Genomic DNA, 7,290 nt, shown 5'->3' with positions numbered 1-7,290 from the left:
AAAAAAAATTCCTACGCACACGCAAGATCATGGTGATGCATAGCAACGAGAGGGGGAGAGTGTGATCTACGTACCCTTGTAGATCGACAACGGAAGCGTTAACTTGGTTGATGTAGTCGTACGTCTCCACGGCCCGACCGATCAAGCATCGAAACTACGGCACCTTCGAGTTCTAGCACACGTTCAGCTCGATGACGATCCCCGGACTCCAATCCAGCAAAGTGTCGGGGAAGAGTTCCGTCAGCACGACGGTGTGGTGACGATCTTGATGTACTACCGTCGCAGGGCTTCGCCTAAGCACTGCTACAATATTATCGAGGACTATGGTGGAAGGGGGCACCGCACACGGCTAAGAATATGATCACGTGGATCAACTTGTGTGTCTAGGGGTGCCCCTTGCCTCCGTATATAAAGGTTCCAAGGGTGGGGTGCGGCCGGCCCTAGTAGGAGGCGCGCAGGAGGAGTCCTACTCCTACCGGGAGTAGGACTCCCCTCCCTTTTCTTGTCCAAGTAGGAGAGGGGGAAGGAGAGAAGGAAAAAGGGGGGGCGCCGCCCCTCCCTCCTTGTCCAATTCGGACTAGGGGGAGAGGGGGTGCGCGGCCTGCCCTGGCAGCCCCTCCTCTTCTCCACTTTAGGCCCATGAGGCCCATTAACCCCCCGGGGGGTTCCGGTAACCCCCCGGTGCTCCGGTTTTATCCGAAACTTCCCCGGAACACTTCCGGTGTCCGAATATAGCCGTCCAATATATCAATCTTTATGTCTCGACCATTTCGAGACTCCTCGTTATGTCCGTGATCACATCCGGGACTCCGAACTAACTTCGGTACATCAAAACTCATAAACTTATAATATAACTGTCATCGAAACCTTAAGCATGCGGACCCTACGGGTTCGAGAACAATGTAGACATGACCGAGACACGTCTCCGGTCAATAACCAATAGCGGAACCTGGATGCTCATATTGGCTCCTACATATTCTATGAAGATCTTTTATCGGTCAGACCGCATAACAACATACGTTGTTCCCTTTGTCATCGGTATGTTACTTGCCCGAGATTCGATCGTCGGTATCCCATACCTAGTTCAATCTCGTTACCGGCAAGTCTCTTTACTCGTTCCGTAATACATCATCTCACAACTAACTCATTAGTTGCAATGCTTGCAAGGCTTATGTGATGTATATTACCGAGAGGGCCCAGAGATACCTCTCCGATAATCGGAGTGACAAATCCTAATCTCGAAATACGCCAACCCAACATGTACCTTTGGAGACACCTGTAGAGTACCTTTATAATCACCCATTTACGTTGTGACGTTTGGTAGCACACAAAGTGTTCCTCCGGCAAACAGGAGTTGCATAATCTCATAGTCATAGGAACATGTATAAGTCATGAAGAAAGCAATAGCAACATACTAAACGATCGGGTGCTAAGCTAATGGAATGGGTCATGTCAATCAGATCATTCACCTAATGATGTGATCCCGTTAATCAAATAACAACTCTTTGTTCATGGTTAGGAAACATAACCATCTTTGATTAACGAGCTAGTCAAGTAGATGCATACTAGTGACACTCTGTTTGTCTATGTATTCACACATGTATTATGTTTCCGGTTAATACAATTCTAGCATGAATAATAAACATTTATCATGATATAAGGAAATAAATAATAACTTTATTATTGCCTCTAGGGCATATTTCCTTCAGTCTCCCACTTGCACTAGAGTCAATAATCTAGATTACACAGTAATGATTCTAACACCCATGGAGCCTTGGTGCTGATCATGTTTTGCTCGTGGAAGAGGCTTAGTCAACGGGTCTACAACATTCAGATTCGTATGTATCTTGCAAATCTCTATGTCTCCCACCTGGACTAGATCCCGGATGGAATTGAAGCGTCTCTTGATGTGCTTGGTTCTCTTGTGAAATCTGGATTCCTTTGCCAAGGCAATTGCACCAGTATTGTCACAAAAGATTTTCATTAGACCCGATGCACTAGGTATGACACCTAGATCGGATATGAACTCCTTCATCCAGACTCCTTCATTTGCTGCTTCCGAAGCAGCTATGTACTCCGCTTCACATGTAGACCCCGCTACAACGCTTTGTTTAGAACTGCACCAACTGACAGCTCCACCATTTAATGTAAACACGTATCCGGTTTGCGATTTAGAATCGTCCGGATCTGTGTCAAAGCTTGCATCAACGTAACCTTTTACGATGAGCTCTTTGTCACCTCCATATATGAGAAACATATTCTTAGTCCTTTTCAGGTATTTCAGGATGTTCTTGACCGCTGTCCAGTGATCTACTCCTGGATCACTTTGGTACCTCCTTGCTAGACTTATAGCAAGGCACACATCAGGTCTGGTACACAGCATTGCATACATGATAGAGCCTATGGCTGAAGCATAGGGAACATCTTTCATTTTCTCTCTATCTTCTGCAGTGGTCGGGCATTGAGCCTTACTCAATTTCACACCTTGTAACACAAGCAAGAACCCTTTCTTTGCTTGATCCATTTTGAACTTCTTCAAAACTTTGTCAAGGTATGTGCTTTGTGAAAGTCCAATTAAGCGTTTTGATATATCTCTATAGATCTTAATGCCTAATATGTAAGCAGCTTCACCGAGGTCTTTCATTGAAAAACTCTTATTCAAGTATCCCTTTATGCTATCCAAAAATTCTATATCATTTCCAATTAGTAATATGTCATCCACATATAATATTAGAAATGCTACAGAGCTCCCACTCACTTTCTTGTAAATACATGCTTCTCCAAAAGTCTGTATAAAACCAAATGCTTTGATCACACTATCAAAGCGTTTATTCCAACTCCGAGAGGCTTGCACCAGTCCATAAATGGATCGCTGGAGCTTGCACACTTTGTTAGCTCCCTTTGGATCGACAAAACCTTTTGGTTGCATCATATACAACTCTTCTTCCAGAAATCCATTTAAGAATGCAGTTTTGACATTCATCTGCCAAATTTCATAATCATAAAATGCGGTAATTGCTAACATGATTCGGACAGACTTAAGCATTGCTACGGGTGAGAAGGTCTCATCGTAGTCAATCCCTTGAACTTGCCGAAAACCTTTTGCGACAAGTCGAACTTTGTAGACAGTAATATTATCGTCAGCGTCAGTCTTCTTCTTGAAGATCAATTTATTCTCAATTGCTTGCCGATCATCGGGCAAGTCAACCAAAGTCCATACTTTGTTCTCATACATGGATCCCATCTCAGATTTCATGGCTTCAAGCCATTTTGCGGAATCTGGGCTCACCATCGCTTCTTCATAGTTCGTAGGTTCATCATGATCTAGTATCATGACTTCCAGAACAGGATTACCGTACCACTCTGGCGCGGATCTCACTCTGGTTGATCTACGAGGTTCAGTAGTATCTTGTTCTGAAGTTTCATGATCATCATCATTAGCTTCCTCACTAACTGGTGTAGGTGTCACAGTAACAGTTTTCTGTGATGCACTATTTTCCAATAAGGGAGCAGGTACAGTTACTTCATCAAGTTCTACTTTCCTCCCACTCACTTCTTTCGAGAGAAACTCCTTCTCTAGAAAGTTTCTGAACTTAGCAACAAAAGTCTTGCCTTCGGATCTGTGATAGAAGGAGTATCCAATAGTCTCCTTTGGATATCCTATGAAGACACATTTCTCCGATTTGTGTTCGAGCTTATCAGGTCGAAACTTTTTCACATAAGCATCGCAGCCCCAAATTTTCAGAAACGACAACTTTGGTTTCTTGCCAAACCACAGTTCATAAGGCGTCGTCTCAACGGATTTTGATGGTGCCCTATTTAATGTGAATGCGGCTGTCTCTAGAGCGTATCCCCAAAACGATAGCGGTAAATCAGTAAGAGACATCATAGATCGCACCATATCTAGTAAAGTACGATTACGACGTTCGGACACACCATTACGCTGTGGTGTTCCGGGTGGCGTGAGTTGCGAAACTATTCCGCATTGTTTCAAATGCACACCAAACTCGTAACTCAAATATTCTCCTCCACGATCAGATCGTAGAAACTTTATTTTCTTGTTACGATGATTTTCAACTTCACTCTGAAATTCTTTGAACTTTTCAAATGTTTCAGACTTATGTTTCATTAAGTAGATATACCCATATCTGCTTAAGTCATCTGTGAAGGTGAGAAAATAACGATATCCGCCACGAGCCTCAATATTCATCGGACCACATACATTTGTATGCATGATTTCCAACAAATCTGTTGCTCTCTCCATAGTACCGGAGAACGGTGTTTTAGTCATCTTGCCCATGAGGCACGGTTTGCAAGTACCAAGTGATTCATAATCAAGTGGTTCCAAAAGTCCATCAGTATGGAGTTACTTCATGCGCTTTACACCGATATGACCTAAACGGCAATGCCACAAATAAGTTGCACTATCATTATCAACTCTGCATCTTTTGGCTTCAACACTATGAATATGTGTGTCACTACTATCGAGATTCAATAAAAATAGACCACTCTTTAAGGGTGCATGACCATAAAAGATATTACTCATATAAATAGAACAACCATTATTCTCAGATTTAAATGAATAACCGTCTCGCATCAAACAAGATCTAGATATAATGTTCATGCTTAACGCTGGCATCAAATAACAATTATTTAGGTCTAATATTAATCCCGAAGGTAGATGTAGAGGTAGCGTGCCGACTGCGATCACATCGACTTTGGAACCGTTTCCCACGCGCATCGTCACCTCGTCCTTAGCCAATCTTCGCTTAATCCGTAGTCCCTGTTTCGAGTTGCAAATATTAAGAACAGAACCAGTATCAAATACCCAGGTGCTACTGCGAGCATTAGTAAGGTACACATCAATAACATGTATATCACATATACCTTTGTTCACCTTGCCATCCTTCTTATCCGCCAAATACTTGGGGCAGTTCCGCTTCCAGTGACCAGTCTACTTGCAGTAGAAGCACTCAGTTTCAGGCTTAGGTCCAGGTTTGGGTTTCTTCTCTTGAGTAGCAACTTGCTTGCTGTTCTTTTTGAAGTTCCCCTTCTTCTTTCCTTTGCCCTTTTTCTTGAAACTAGTGGTCTTGTTGACCATCAACACTTGATGCTCCTTCTTGATTTCTACCTCCGCAGCTTTCAGCATTGCGAAGAGCTCGGGAATAGTCTTATTCATCCCTTGCATATTATAGTTCATCACGAAGCTCTTGTAGCTTGGTGGCAGTGATTGGAGAATTCTGTCAATGACGCAATCATCTAGAAGATTAACTCCCAATTGAATCAAGTGATTATTATACCCAGACATTTTGAGTATATGCTCACTGACAGAACTGTTCTCCTCCATCTTGCAGCTATAGAACTTATTGGAGACTTCATATATCTCAATCCGGGCATTTGCTTGAAATATTAACTTCAACTCCTGGAACATCTCATATGCTCCATGACGTTCAAAACGTCGTTGAAGTCCCGATTCTAAGCCGTAAAGCATGGCACACTGAACTATCGAGTAGTCATCAGCTTTGCTCTGCCAAACGTTCATAACATCTGGTGTTGCTCCAGCAGCAGGCCTGGCACCCAGTGGTGCTTCCAGGACGTAATTCTTCTGTGCAGCAATGAGGATAATCCTCAAGTTACGGACCCGGTCCGTGTAATTGCTACCATCATCTTTCAACTTTGCTTTCTCAAGGAACGCATTAAAATTCAACGGAACAACAACACGAGCCATCTATCTACAATCAAGCATAAACAAGCAAGATACTATCAGGCACTAAGTTTCATGATAAATTTAGGTTCAATTAATTTACTTAAAGAACTCCCACTTAGATAGACATCCCTCTAATCCTCTAAGTGATTACGTGATCCAAATCAACTAAACCATGTCCGATCATCACGTGAGATGGAGTAGTTTCATTGGTGAACATCACTATGTTGATCATATCTACTATATGATTCACGCTCGACCTTTCGGTCTCCGTGTTCCGAGGCCATATCTGTATATGCTTGGCTCGTCAAGTGTAACCTGAGTATTCTGCGCGTGCAACTGTCTTGCACCCGTTGTATTTGAACGTAGAGCCTATCACACCCGATCATCACGTGGTGTCTCAGCACGAAGAATTTTCGCAACGGTGCATACTCAGGGAGAACACTTCTTGATAATTAGTGAGAGATCATCTTATAATGCTACCGTCAATCAAAGCAAGATAAGATGCATAAAAGATAAACATCACATGCAATCAATAAAAGTGATATGATATGGCCATCATCATCTTGTGCTTGTGATCTCCATCTTCGAAGCACCGTCGTGATCACCATCGTCACCGGTGTGACACCTTGATCTCCATCGTAGCATCGTTGTCGTCTCGCCAATCTTATGCTTCCACGACTATCGCTACCGCTTAGTGATAAAGTAAAGCATTACAGCGCGATTGCATTGCATACAATAAAGCGACAACCATATGACTCCTGCCAGTTGCCGATAACTCGGTTACAAAACATGATCATCTCATACAATAAAATTCAGCATCATGTCTTGACCATATCACATCACAACATGCCCTGCAAAAACAAGTTAGACGTCCTCTACTTTGTTGTTGCAAGTTTTACGTGGCTGCTACGGGCTTAAGCAAGAACCAATCTTACCTACGCATCAAAACCACAATGATAGTTTGTCAAATTGGTGCTGTTTTAACCTTCGCAAGGACCGGGCGTAGCCACACTCGGTTCAACTAAAGTTGGAGAAACTGTCACCCGCAAGCCACCTATGTGCAAAGCACGTCGGGAGAACCGGTCTCGCGTAAGCGTACGCGTAATGTCTGTCCGGGCCACTTCGTCCAACAATACCGCCGAACCAAAGTATGACATGCTGGTAAGCAGTATGACTTATATCGCCCACAACTCACTTGTGTTCTACTCGTGCATATAACATCAACATATAAAACCTAGGCTCAGATGCCACTATTGGGTTTCGTAGTAATTTCAAAAAAAATCCTACGCACACGCAAGATCATGGTGATGCATAGCAACGAGAGGGGGAGAGTGTGATCTACGTACCCTTGTAGATCGACAACGGAAGCGTTAACTTGGTTGATGTAGTCGTACGTCTCCACGGCCCGACCGATCAAGCACCGAAACTACGACACCTCCGAGTTCTAGCACACGTTCAGCTCGATGACGATCCCCGGACTTCGATCAAGCAAAGTGTCGGGGAAGAGTTCTGTCAGCACGACGGCGTGGTGACGATCTTGATGCACTACCGTCGCAGGGCTTCGCCTAAGCACTGCTACAATA

This window comes from Triticum aestivum, chromosome 1A (genome assembly GCF_018294505.1).
Source record: "Triticum aestivum cultivar Chinese Spring chromosome 1A, IWGSC CS RefSeq v2.1, whole genome shotgun sequence".
Lineage (NCBI taxonomy): Eukaryota > Viridiplantae > Streptophyta > Magnoliopsida > Poales > Poaceae > Triticum > Triticum aestivum.
The sequence above is the reverse complement of the archived record's forward strand: the minus strand, read 5'-3'. Positions refer to the sequence as shown.